The 14,864-nt window shown below is 41.2% G+C and overlaps 1 protein-coding gene across 9 annotated transcripts in view; it reads right to left on the bottom strand.

The window, feature by feature from the left end:
* Positions 1-14,864, bottom strand: part of Hivep2 (HIVEP zinc finger 2) — a 192,295-nt gene that overhangs the window by 141,799 nt on the left and 35,632 nt on the right. For 4 of the 9 annotated variants that reach the window (XM_052751085.1, XM_052751084.1, XM_052751086.1 and 1 more), the window contains exon 2: positions 6,909-6,983. The exons of 4 other annotated variants lie outside the window; for them this stretch is intronic. The gene's annotated coding sequence lies outside the window, so the exon portion shown is untranslated. Of the gene's footprint in view, positions 1-6,908; positions 6,987-14,864 lie in introns of all 9 variants that reach the window. One more of the 9 variants, XM_052751087.1, reaches the window with a different exon arrangement.

Here is a 14,864-nt window from a genome sequence, read left to right as displayed (position 1 = left end):
TGGTTCATAAAGCATCTTTATAAATATTTGTTGATTTATTCTTCCTGATAACTCAGCAAGATGGTACTGATCCTCTAGCTCAAGTGAGAAAATCAGCTATATTATTAGGACAGTTGCATACAATTCGAATAGTCAGTAGTAGAGTCATCCCTTGAATGGCAGATATTCTGATAGCGTACCTATCTGCCCCATCCATTTTATTACCTGTAGCTCCAGACAATGCAGCAGCATCTTTCTAGGGTAATGTGCTATGGTCAGTAATATGTCAAGATGAGGTGTGTGCCCAGCCTCCCCTGTCCTTAATGTCACTGTCTTTCACCTGTGATGAGAATCTGCTTCAATTAGCTTCTCAGCTATTTTTCAACATAGCCCAACGAAAACAGACCAATAGGATAACACCCCAAAGCCTGAGCACTCAAAAGAGTAGAAGCCATGTCTCAAGCACGATTTTATGGCACAGAGTACTTTTTATACACCGAGGAAAAAGTGGCCAGTGATTTTAATTGAATAAAGCTAAAAAGAACTGTAACTTAACAAAATTGTGTGTGTGTGTCTGTGTATGCATAGTCTATTGAATAGTCTATTTAAAATTGTATGTGTCTTTAACAGAGGATATGACAATATAAGCTATGTTTCAGGATAACATTTATTGAGTATCCACAGTGTCGTTTGAACTATTCCAAGTATTTTACTCTTGTTTGTTTATCTCAGGAACAATTCTGAGGAGGCACTGGTCCTTCTCTTACTTTACAGGGGAGAAAACTGACTCCAGCTGGCTTTACCCAGGGGATAGCTGGTGAGTAGGGGGGTAGGAGCTTGAGCTCAAGATGATGGCATGCAGAGTAGATGTTTGCAACCATTCTACTTCCCTGTCTCCATTGCCTGAATATCAGACATTGCCCTCAGACCTCACTGAATCTTCACAGCTACCCCAGGAACAGGCTTGAACTTGTAGAAATTGAAGGTGACCTGGCTCATTCACAATTCAATATTCTAGGGTATGTAAAACAATCCAGCTTAATTACTTATAACTATCTTATTCCATGACCAAAAGCATAACATGGAGCACATTCATCCTGTAACAATTTTAAAAGTTGAGAAAAATAAAATCTGAAGTTTACATTTGATCTTAATAATTATATTTTGACTTGGTAGCCAGTTGACCTTGTCATTCGCAGTACTTTATTTCTCCCCTCTACAATCTTAAGCCTTCATGTAATTTTTCATTTGTTGCCTTAATATCGTTTTGAGTCCAACTAGCATCCGTTGAAATTTCCCTTTTACAGACAAGTGTGAAGGAAAATTTCCAAGGTCTTAAATTCTTAATTCTCGCCGGGCGGTGGTGGCGCACGCCTTTAATCCCAGCACTCGGGAGGCAGAGCCAGGCGGATCACTGTGAGTTCGAGGCCAGCCTGGTCTCCAAAGCGAGTTCCAGGAAAGGCGCAAAGCTACACAGAGAAACCCTGTCTCGAAAAAGCAAAAAAAAAAAAAAAAAAAAAAAAAAAAAAAAAAAAAAAAAAATTCTTAATTCTCTTATTATCTTCCTCAATATTATTTTCTCACCCTTTGTCTCTTCTTACTTTCCTTTCTTGTTATTTCATTTGCTCCTTGGCCAAAATGCCAACAATTGGCTACTAGTACCCAATCCTACAGCTTTCTATCAAAACATCATGCTCCACGGTTGGCTTCTCCAAGTTGTGCCTAGGACAAGCCTACATCATCTTCAGGGCCAAGCACCCAAATCTATGTTTTTCAGATAGCTTTGACCATAAGTGTACTAGCATGACTTCTGTCTCTAAGCTCAGAGCACAGTGGCCATTCCAGAACTGGGCTCAATTGGTTGTCATCTTTTCCTTGCAACGCCTACCTTTTCCTCCCCCTTGTCCGAATATATCAATAGGTTCATATCTTTGTAAAAGTGTTTTGTGGCTCCCACCTCTCCCACTGTCTAGCTTCTCACCCCTCCTACGCAGAGCTAGTCATTCAAAATCACAAACTTCAGGAGGGTAGAGGGCATAGCTGCTGTTCTACCGTAATTCCAGTTCTTGGCAGGTCCTCCATAATATTTCCCTTGTTCAACACTGATGCTTCAAAAGGAGGAAAGACCAATAGGAAAAGTGACAAATACTTCAACAGGCTCATTATAGAACACAGCAGCCAATAGCAAAACAATGTGAGAAAAGGAGTCAACTTCTTAAACCAGCAGAAAGAAGAAAATCTCAATGACTACATCTATGCATAATCATCAGATGGTCAGAAGTACTACATCCGAGATGACCAAGTGGATCCCACATGCATTGCTGAGAGGGGAATAATCCGGCACACCACCTCTTAAAAGGTAAGCGGAAGAAGCTACTAGAATTGATACAAGTTCTTGATGTGGTAACTCCACCTCCTAGGGTACACCCTACAGATATGTATGCGATGTCCACAGAAGCACCGTTCTTTGTACAAAAGAACCCAAATTCATGCATGGTAAATGGCTAAATGACATTCATGCAATGGAATCCAACACTGTCATGAGAACGAATTGCTGGTACACACAGTAAGAATTAATCTCATTAACATATATTGAGTGAAATAAGCCAGACACACACACACACACACACACACACACACACACCAAAAAAAAAAAACAAAAACAAAAACCAGAGTCTCTGATCTCATAGTTCTAAGGTACAAACACAGGCAAAACTAGGAAAGGCAGTGTGAAAAGTCAGGATTTAGCTACCTTTGGGTTCTACAGAGACTAAAAAGGGCAAGATAGTACCCTTAGAATGCTGAGAATGTTCTAGATTTTGGTAGATCTGATGCTCAATTTGTAAACCTTTTACATTCATTTCTGTCCATGTTTTATACACACTCACTCTCTTTCTCTCTCACTCTGTGTGTCTCTTTGTCTCTCTCTCTCTCTCTCTCTCTCTCTCTCTCTCTCTCTCTCTCTCTCTCTCTCTCTCTCTCTGTCCCCCCCTTCTCTCTCTCATCTAGATTTGATTTGTACAGATCCTTTCTTTAGAAACACGCTGGTTTCCAACCCTGTCCTGTGTGGCAGACACCAAGACCCTTGTGGCCAAGGGCTAAGTCTCTGTTGTCTTAGACATACCTGCTCTCAACAAATACTTCTGAGGGAATGGGTCTACAGTAGGCGTGCCCCTGGCCAGCTCTGTTCTTTCATTCTCTTGATTGTGAAGTCTGTGTTCCCAGCCTCTTTGCTGGGCTCTCGGGCTTGTTATGTACCTGAAGACACTGTGGCAGTAACAGTCTGCTCTTGGAGGAAGAACTGGCTTTGAGTCCAGAAACTGGTAGAAACTGTCACTTCCACCTCTCACAAGCAGCCTGCGAGTCTGTGTCACCCCCACTTTGTAGAACAGGAAACCGAGGGTGACGGAGGTAAAGTAACAGACGTATCGGCACACCAGTAAGCAGTTGGGGAAGTAAAGTGGAAAATCAGGTCATTTGATTGCAAAGCCACACCTTTCCACAGACTGTAAGACCACAGATTGAGCAAATGTACAATGTGGGTCACTGCTTTCCTCAAAGGCCTGCCTGTCTGCCTCATCTTGAGCGCTTTCACCACCACCACACTTCCCTGTCACTCAAGCTGTAGTCCTGGGGACCCCCTCCTCTCTCATGCTCTTCGCACTGACTCAGTCACTCAGTGCTGACTCCTAAGCCTGACAAGCCATCCTGTAGACACTGCTCTCGACACCACAGCATTAGTCCAGGCCTTAAGTTGCATCTTTCTTTGGAGGAAGATTGGAACGGCCTGCGTGCTGGATCTCCCAAATCCCAAGTTCAGATACTACAGAATTCCTCTCATTCGTGATGTTGCCTTACAAGGTCTATATGTAATCCTAATGTGAGAACGTCCCTATTCCTTACCTACAGGGTAGATAGAGGTGGCATCCACCATGATGGCATACCGTGATGGACAGAGCACAGCCCTCCTCCATCCATCCTGCAATCCAACCACGTGCAGATGTGCTGCTCACCCTGGGCAGTGCCTTGCTGTTTCCCAGTCTCCGGGCTCTGCATGCCAGCATTCTGTACCCCTAAGTGCCCTTCCCCTGATATCTATCAAATTCCCACCCATCCTGCAAAATGTAACTTAGGCATTTATGCCCCCATCAAAGCCCTCCAGCAAAGCTAGGGCATTGCTTTCATGGCACGGTTAGGTCCAGTGGATGCTTTGAACCTCATAGAGCCCATTTTTTTATTGTAATATGGGTTGTTGTTGTTGTTTGTTTTTGTAGTGTGCAATTCTCACAATACATTAGTTCGAGGCAGGTCTATATTTTGTCTTTTTTTGCATGCCTTGACCAGCACAACAGTTAACCAAAAATATTTGAACAAGTGAATTAATAAATGAGACCAATTACATGTGTATAAATAGCCTGTTGAGCAAATTTATTTTTTATTTATCTTTAGTTATTTGTATACGTGTTGCATGTGTGCACACATGTTCATGTATGTATTATACACATGTGTGCACACACGGAGAAGCCACAGGTTAATGCTAGGTGTCTTCCTCTACTGTTCTCCACTTGGTTTTTGAGGCAGGGTCTCTCGTTGAACACAGAGCTCACAATTCAACAAGACTAGAAGGCCAGCAAGCTTCAGGGATTCTCCTCCTCCCGCTACCCAGTCCTGGGATTACAGGTGTATGCCACCATGCCTGGCTTTTCCTTCTTCTTTTCATATGTACGCACGTGTACTATGCCTGTTTGTATGTATGTATGCATGTTGATATGTGTGTGGGTGCAGGTCTGTGAATGGTTGCAACTGTGTGCACATGGAGATAGAATCTCTCAGCCACCCCTCAAGCTCTCCCATAAAGCTAGTCTTCCAGGCAGCTGGCTCAGGAAATCCAGTTTCTACCTTCCTAGGCACACTCTTCATTTACATGGTTCTGGGATCCAAACTCAGGTCCCTGTACTTGCATGCAAAGCACTTTACCAAATGAGGACTCACCTCTTTTTCAAGTAAGTTCAATGAGAACGTTCACAACAGAAACAATACTAGGTTGTGCCATTTCTCTTTGTGAATCTCTTAGCAAGTCCCTTCACGTGAGATGGGAAAACAGCATTTGGCTCTTGCACGAGTCCCCTCAGAGTGTACTGTCACTCCCTTTCAGCCTCACCTCAGGTCTTTCCACCCCTGGAGTCATCCAAGGTTCTGGCCAGAAATTAAATTTTAGGAGTGAAAAGAGTGAAGATCCACTTAAGCCTGGGAGTGGTGATACACACTCATAGCACCTGGGAGGTTGAGGCAGGAGGATTTCAAAAGACTTCAAATTCCAGTTCAACTTGAGCTACATAGCATGATTGTCTTACAAAAAAACAAACAAACAAACAAAATATGTATAGAACAGGATATCGTTTTTTATTGCTAACCTCTGAACCCCATAGAGATGATAACCAATATTCAAGCTCAGGTTTTCCACAGAAGAAAAGTAGTCTTGAGACTTAGATCATTCTCACAGCAACTAAGAAAGAGCAGACTATTCCTCCTTTATCTCCTGGATTGGAGAAAGTAGGACAAAGGTTGCTCCACAGGAATATAGACAGGTAAACAGTGAAGGGGTGGTGCCATCTATCCCCATGAAGGAAGGAAGCAAAGGGCACCTGGGACGTCTGGGGATGGGTGTGGCTGTGAGACCGAGTGAGGAAAGAATTGACACCTGGGGTGCCTGAGAGGCCAGGAGAGCATGAGCAGGAATACTCACTCCACCGGCCCTTGGCCTGCTCCTTCCCACCAAGAAGAAAACCAAGCACAGTAGTCAGCAGCCCCTATGTATATAAAGCTACCATTTAACAGTACTCTCCAGCAGCCAAATGCCCCACCCCCCATAGACACCCAGAGAAGTAGTCCCCACTCTGATATCACTAGAGGGAAGGAGAGCAGCTCTCTGGAAGGAGCCTGCCTGAACTTTCTCTCCTTGCTCCTGTGATGGGAAGGAAGAAGAGGCAAAGGATAGTGGCCTGGCTTGCAAATGTGAATGACCCTAGTGGGCATCTGGAGTCTCCTATTAGACCTGAATAACACACACACACACACACACACACACACACACACACGTGAGCAAAAGTGCTCAACTTCCCTCCCCACAAACTGACCCCCAGCACCATGCTGTAAATGTATCTGTGTACACATAACCCTCTGATAGACTAGAGGTAACTTCTGTGGTATAGAGCTGTATAACTTCTGTGGTATAGAGCTGTTACATACAGCTGTAACTTCTGTGGTATAGAGGGAAGCAACATCCCACTGTTAGACTTCTATGGCAGAGGTAGGGATCACTGTGTGGAGTAACTGCACTTGCATTTCAGATTTTCTCTTGACTTCACGTGTCTTAACTTCACAGCACCACCGTCATAAAAGCAGCTGGTGAACTGATTCTCGCTTTTCTAACATCCATATGTCAGTCTGTGAGCACATACATGATACATGAGCTTCCCTACACCTTCTAGGAGAAGGTGTTTACGACCTCATAACATCCAGGGAAGTTTGTGAGAAATGTAAAATACAAATAAATCCACATTTAATAAACATACTGAGATACGTATGAAACATCTCATAACTGGTAGGTGTAATTTCTGGCATGATAATCCTAAATATTATTTATATTGCAATAATTACTTTTTGAATAGGTTTCAAGAATCAAAATCATGTCTAGAATCCATTTTCAAATATACATATAGGCCTGCAAGTTCTTTTTAAACCTCGTTTCAAAGCTCAGATATTATCCTGCTGTTTGGAAGCTAAGTAAGAGAATCTGAAAAAGAAATGGAGTGATTTCCTTGCACAGTGTATCTACCACCACCCTCCCCCGCTTTTTAGACTTAGCATCTTGACTTCTGCTAAAACAAGCTCAAAGGAGGTAAGGAAATCAAGGTTGGGTTTCCTACCTGGACATCTGCTTCCGGTCCTAGTCACACCTCCTCATCATCTTGAGTCTCAATCTCTCAGGTAAATTCACCAATCTGCTAACAAGAAGTTTCATATTATAACTTCTCCACCCACAGTGCACACATTAAAAAAATGTGACTATGAAAATGGCTAGGAAAAAAAAAAATGAACCTCCAGGTTTGAATTACGAGAGCACAGAAAGGAGAAGCAGTACGTGGGTAACATCTGCTGTGCCAAGCTCCGTGGAGGACCACAGTGCTCAACAAAATAAAAAAAAGTTTGCGTCATAAAATAACTTATGTCAACAGGTGTGGTGGCGCACACCTTTAACCCCAGCACTTGGGAGGTAGAGGCAGGAGGATCTCAGTGAGTTCAAGGCCAGCCTGGGCTACATACAGAGTTCCAGGCCAGGCAAACGGTGAAGCCTTGTGTGAAAGACAGAAAAAAAGAGAGAGAGAGAGAAGGAAAGAAAGAAACAGAAGCAAAGGGGAAAGAAAAGGAAATAAATCTAAGTGCTGGAAGATAAATGGTGACGGCACTGCCTGATAACCCAAAGAAGAAAACAGACACCCGTGCGCCCAGATTGAAATCAATCAACCAATACAATGTGTGACTCGACACCCCACCCCCACCCCTGCACACACACTCTCTAGAGAGAGAACGTGTAATTGTTACCCAATTAATCACAGTTCAGGAGGGAAATGGTAGTAACTTTATAGTGGAAAAACCTGGCAGCTTCTAGCTCAACCAAGTGGTCAAGGGTGATGTCATCAGAGGGCAGCCATGATAATGTGACATCCCCCTAACAAAATATAGTATCCTATACCCATACTCATACCTTCAGTCTACAAAACACAAAACCGTCAATCCTATGCGAACCAAATGGAGGGTATTATGGTATACAGTTATGCTATCATATGTCATACTGTAAATAAGTACCTAATTGATACTGGATGAACTTTTAGGCAAAGCAAATCCTTCAAATGTGTTAATCAGTCATCCAAATTGTCAAGACTCACTCTGTCTGGGTTTTTATTTTTTTTTTTTTTTGTCTTTCTGTTTATAGGTAGCATGTAAATGAGTATGTTACGTATGTGCTCACCCATGCATGTACCTGTGGAAGTCAGAAATCCCTATCAGGTGACCCCCCCACACACTTAAACTTTTTCAAGACAGGGTCTTCCAATGAACCTTGAGCTCACTGTTTTAGCTAGAATGGCAAGCCAGGGAGCCTCAGGGATCCATCTGTCTCCACTCTACCAGATCTGGGGTTATGGGTGTATGCGTTCATGCTCAGCTTTTATATCAATGCTAGAGATTTGAACTCACGACCTCACGCTTGTGCAGCTATCACTGAACCAACTTTCCAGCCTTAGACCAGCGTTTTAAAATAATTTGGTGGCTTTGGTTTTCATAGTAACCTTTCTTCTTTGATCTTAATGCCTCCCAAACACCCAAGAATAACATCTTCCACTGATATACATGAGTTTTTTTTTTTCTCATCACCAACAGTATGTCTACTTTCATAACTACTAGTGACAATACACCTAAAACTGATGAATCTGGCATCTCCATAAACAGACCCTCTCTATTTCAATGGCTCTACCCTGCCAACAATTCAATGGTTCAAGGCCTTCTGAGCAACCTAGCTAGAGCCCCATGCTGTTTGTAAACAGGCATTGCCATCTTTTGGCTGAGTGACACAAAGAGAGGGCACAACATAGGTGGAAAACAGGTGAATAAAATAAGTAGGTGTGATGAAACAGGGTGTTGGCAATGAGAGCAGACGAGGTGGAGCAGTCAACTACTGAGCAACCAAAGTTACGCGGAACTTCTAATGACCCCTTCATGAGAGTTAAAGAATCGAGTCTTTGCCCAATGTTTCTCTTTTATAATAAATAAGTCAAAATCCTGTGCAATATGTCACCCAGATACAGAATTTAAAACTTTGGATATTAACCATTATACTCCAACACATTAAGGATGCTTCAAGCAATAATTTGAAAAATTGACTTCTTTCAGGCCAGAGACCACACTTTGTACAAATTCTCCCTTGCCACTGAATAAGTTTGGACATTAAGCCACTGCTCCTGCTTCTGCTCTACTCAATGAATAAAGATAACAATCCTCACAGGCTCAAGAGCTTTCTTGCCAAGAGTGAATTCAAGAAACCTGAAACATAACTTCTGGAACACATGTCAACAAAGAGATTTCATAAAATCAGCCCCACCACCACCACCAGGACTTATGAGTCAAGGGTCTCCCAGCATTCACTCACTGGCTCTGATAACTGATTTCCAAACTTGCTAGAAGGTGGAGAACCCCTGTGGTGGGAACTCTTTTGGACTGAGTTTTCTTTTTAAAAGTTCTATAATTGTTAATGCCTTCTTAAAGTCCATGACACTCGCCTCCCATAGAGTTTTCTCTCCCTGTGTTTCTGAAACAAAACGAAGTAGGAAACGCCAATGCTAATGCACATCACAGCAGCAATCTGCAATCTGGAAGACCTGTTCCGTGGGACGTGGCCCAAAAGTCATCAGTCATTTTGCTCTGTCTGTAAGGAAGCAGAGAGAATGCCTGCATGGGGCTGCATGATGAGAATAAGGGCACACTCACTCACTGAGAGCTACAAACAAATACGAAACGTTTTATCAGGATGAGACTTGAATTTCCAGTAATTTGTAGACTTACAAACTCCACTCTCCCACCTGAATTTCAACTAATATTTGACGAGCAGCCCCAAATAACAGAGAAAATTAAATAAATGAATTAGGGTCATACATCCCCACTTCTGGTTTTTACGTGTTGAACTAATCACCTTCAACATATTCACCCATCCCCTTAGGAGTCATTTTCAGAAAATTTAGTAACTAACATTTTGAAAAAACTGGCTGAGAAGAAGGTTTCAGCACCACATACACTTTCCCTTATAATATGTATTTTCCCTAGAAATGTGGACAATAGAACATCAAACTCTGAAAATAAAGCTCATGAGAAACACAGTAGACGAATGTGATATTTCTGTCCACACATTATTACACACAAAAAAATAAATAAATAAATAAATTACTTCCTATCAGTATGCTAGGGTAGAAATCCTAACTTGATAGGGATTTTACCTCACATAGTCCCTCTGAACAAAAATAAGGCAACACAGCACAACTAGGTGCATGACCAGGGTCTGAAATGAGCAGTCCTTTCTTAGCCGAGAGAGAGAACTTAAGAACACAGAACTTTGCCAGGCAGTGGTGGCGCACGCCTTTAATCCCAGCACTCGGGAGGCAGAGGCAGGTGGATCTCTGTGAGTTCGAGGCCAGCCTGGACTACCAAGTGAGTTCCAGGAAAGGCGCAAAGCTACACAGAGAAACCCTGTCTTGAAAAACAAAAAAAAAAAAAAGAAAAGAACACAGAACTTCACTCTCAAGCTTCCACTACTAAGTAAGCACCAATCATACCTATAATACTCTGTAGGCGTGGTTCATTATCTCCATCCCCAAACTCCATTCAAAAAGCATCACCTATACTTACAATACTCTATAGGAGTGGTTTATTATCTCCATCCCCAAACTCCGCTCAGTCTAAGTATTTCAGACATACTACGCAACACCCTTGTGCTATGTTTTATCAGCTAAGTAACCATAGACAATCCATGTTTTCATATTTTTGGATCTGGGTTAAAAGTGGGCTTGTATGTCACATGCACTGTAAGCAGGACTCCTCTTCCTTCATGATTATAAAAGTCAACTATGCTATACATTCTCAATAACCATATCATCTTTAAAAGTTACTTAAAGAAAAGCAATCTTCCATTACCTTTCAAATGTTACCTCTCGATATGAAAGATGGGACAGTATATTGAATTCTCTTCCTTAAGTCATAGTTGAGAAATATAGTGTTGAGCTATCAATAAACTATATTTATCAGATAACAGGTTATTTTGACAAGATTGTTTAAAAGTCAACTGAACCAATTAAAAACAAAATGCTGAAGTGCATTATAAATTCCAAAAGCACTTCTCATTTACATAATAGAATCTGAACCTCAGAAGTAGTATCATAATTGCTTAATAGCACATGGAAAAAATAATTCCCAAACATGAATTGCTTGTAAGCACTGAATAAATACAAAATGTATATATCCTAATTTACTAGTCAGATTCACTGTAGTTAGAAATGGAGGGTTCTATTATTTGTCTTTCTGAGGTATGATCTCCCTATATAGCTCAGATTGGTCAGAAATTCACCCTCTAGAGTGCTGACTCTGGCATGCACCCCCACGTCTAATGCAGAAATTCTTGAATATACTTTTCATCTACTATCAAAACTCTCAGTCAATAACTCTACATTTAATCTGTAACTATATGCTTGATTAGCATCTCTAGATAGTAAAATCGTGATTATTCGCCAATGAATAGCATGAGTATTCTATGTTCTGACAGAAGACCACTATCCACTTAAATATTGACAACTGGGGGCTCATACTGCCTTTATGACTAAACAGAACACTGAAAACATTGATGAAAAGCTAGCCCCAGACAAATTACTCAATAGTATAGTGTTATACTAACACTATAAAAACCTGTGAATAACAGAAAAAAAATAACAAATAAATCATCATACCAACCATAGAACTTAATTCAAATAATAAGAATTACAACTTAGGGGCTAGGAAGATGCTTTAGGGGCTAAAGTATTGTCACCTGTGTTTGATTCCCAGGGCTGACCAGGTGGAAGGAGAGTGCCAACTCCCACACAAGATTTTCAGACTTGTATTATAATGCGTGTGTCTGTGTGTTTGTATGCACATCCACGTGCGTGCACACACACATACACAGAATCAGTAAACTAGTGCAATAAAAATAATTTAAAGACTATTTGGAATAAACAGAGTTCAAACAAACGTCTGAGAAAGTAACTGAGAAGTAAATAAATTGGAAAATGAATATGACTAATAAAGAAAAGTCATCAGCCTTTTTTAACGCAAAGCAAGTAATGAGGTGAAATTTTTTACTCTGATACAATTTTGATAAAAAACAGGAAAAATACTTGGAAATAAGATAAGGATTGTGTGCAATTAAAAAACATCCCCTGTATTTCACAAACAAACTTTTGAGAAAAGTAAAATGTTCAGAAATGAGACTTTATTTTGAAATCTCTGAACATTGTATTCAATCAAATTTGGGTGGCCATTAAAACTAAAATATGGAAATCAGCAAAAAGGTAAATGTTTTCAAACACAAGGATGAAAGTAAGGGTTACAGTTAACCATTCCAAAGGCACAAATGTGAGCAAGAACTAGCATAGAGAAGAAAATGTTTAAATCAAACTGATACAAGGCAGGTCTTTTCTGTATCCAACACTACTGCTGGTGAGATAAATTACAAACTTGGCAAGAACAACTGACTTACACTGAGCTGGCAGGTGCCAAAATAAAATCTCTCAAGAGTACCAACCTGCAAATTCCATAAAACCATGACTGTTCCATAACAGAATTCATCAATGAGCATATCTCTAAACCAAGCAACACTCCAATCTACCTGAAATGAGACCGGATGTTCACAGCACAGCCACCATCTTCTTAGGCATTCATCCACACCCGGGTTTTTAAAGTTTCTAGAAGAATGTGTGTTCAAGACTGTTCATACTATCCCCTTATTCTGCCACATCCATTACTTCCACACGAGGTCATGTACACCACCAAATCACATTGTTTGAATACAGGCAGTTCTCAACTTACAAACACCTGACGAAAACCAAAAATAAAACCAGCTGCTGCTAACACTATCAGAGGCCTTGCTATTACCCCTGGGGATAATCAGCTGTCATGCAGAAATTGTAAACCTTTGCAAAGAGGTTGACAGAAGAAAGACAGAGGCAATAAAAGGAGGACCTGACAGGAAAACCACACTGAAGAGGTGCCCCACCTCAGCAGTATGAAATAAACCATGGATGGATGGATGGATGGATGGATGGATGGATGGATGGATGGATGGATGGATAAATGCCTGCATTCATCTTCAGAATTCCACCTTTGTACCCTTGTTACTTGGCCCTTATCCTGCTCCAACTACAATGTTAATGAACCTCCTTCTTGGGCTCCTGATTCATGCACTAGAACTACAGGGAGCTACAAACCTAAAGTAAATAGCTGTGATCAACAAGGGAGAGAACCCGAGCCCAGGACCAATCCACAAATGTACATTTGCCAACGTGCAGGTGGAGAGCAGATGACAGAGACAGATGCACATGGTAACAGTTGGATGCTGGAGACTTCATTTAATAGCTTAATTATTATACAAGAAAGCAGAGAAATGAGGCCTCTGTGGAAGGCAGAAATAAAAAATACAGACTAAGGTGAAAGTTGATGCTAGGTCTGGTTTGGCATGAGTCTTGCATTCTCCCCGAGAGCTCCAGTTTGATGTACTACTCAGACTTTATTTGGATGGCTATAATGAATCATTTTAAACACATCTGAAGCCTAGAAGCATCTCAATTCATTTTCTCCTGGGTACTACTAGTTTATCCTTATTCTTCTGAAATTTCTAGTCACTCTGTCATTCAGAAGTATCTCCCTCAGATTTCTCTTCCCAAGGAAATCCAGTCTTAGTAGCATAACGTTCAGAGGCATTAATGACCTTTCCTGAAGATCCATCAGTATATTCAGTGGTCCAGTCTATGCTATAAGTGATTCCCTGGGCAAAGTCCTGTGCATTTCTTTTCATTGAAGACCACGATGTTGTTCACTACAGAGACCATCACTTATAGGACAGTCCGTGTGAAATGGTGCTCTGAAAACTTCAACAATAGCCAGCTCTGACTCAGCCCTGTAAGGTGATCCTAATTTTGTCTATGATATTCACTCCCCCAGGAATGCCATCTTCCAGACCCATTTTTCCTTAAAACGATGCTAACCATGCTTCAAGGCCTATATCTTCCATGGAACTTCCCTGCTTCCTTCTGGTAACTGGTCTCGATCTTTATCTATGAACTTGCCCTTGTGTTATGCCTCCAATTCTGTCTTTTAGCATCTTGAGTTCCTTTGCACATACATCCCGAATACTAGCTTGCACACTCCCGGCAAATACAAACAACACAAACGTCGCTGGTCTTTCTGCGTAAATTTCTAGAGCATTGCAAGAATCAGACCGGGCATTTAAGTTGTTCTTAGCTGTGGTTGTGGTTTCCAATCAGAAAGGAGAAGAAACGATTCAAGAATGAGGCAAGTTTGAACATGTAGCTTTGAACAAAATGAAATACAACAACGTGAGACCTAGAGCAAATTAACTGGGCCCTTCCTGCCCAGCAAACTGATTCCGGTCTAGTTGGTAGGATGTTACTGGAAGGAAAATACTCTTTCAGGTTTTTCACCAGGACTTAATGTATGCCTACAGTAAAAGACTTCTCACCTCTTCCTTCCTCCCTCTGACTAAAATAAATTCCAAGTTCTAGAACCACTTGACAATACAATTCTACAACAAAGGGCAGCTTAACTCAAAGCAACTTAGCCTATTTTACACAGTATTAGAAGCAACTCTTCAGCCAGGTGTGGTGGCACACACCTGTTGCCGCAGTTACTCAAGAGCCTGAGACCGTGGATCACTTGAGCATATATTCAAGGCCAGCCTTGGTTTTCTTTGCTATGTGGAGCTTATGTATGGGCTAGCACTAGTGTGCATTTTCTTAATTAGTATGTATGCTAAAATATCTACTTTTAATAGATATACCATGCTCCGGGGAAATCATTATGGTCTATTAAAGGATAATCAGCCACATAAAATATGATCCAACGTTAGCTATGTAAAAAGAGACCTCTTCAGATCTATATGCAAAAAAAAACTTATCTGAACCTTGTTGATGACTTTAAAATAAGCTGTTTGTGTGAGGTAAGTATACTGTATACTGAACAATGACTCAAAACTCTTTAGTATTAGAACTACATACATGGAGATTTGCAAT

Source organism: Peromyscus californicus, unplaced genomic scaffold, assembly GCF_007827085.1.
Source record: "Peromyscus californicus insignis strain IS unplaced genomic scaffold, ASM782708v3 Scaffold_22__1_contigs__length_63687245, whole genome shotgun sequence".
Classification (NCBI taxonomy): Eukaryota; Metazoa; Chordata; class Mammalia; order Rodentia; family Cricetidae; genus Peromyscus; species Peromyscus californicus.
The sequence above is the reverse complement of the archived record's forward strand: the minus strand, read 5'-3'. Positions and strand labels throughout refer to the sequence as shown.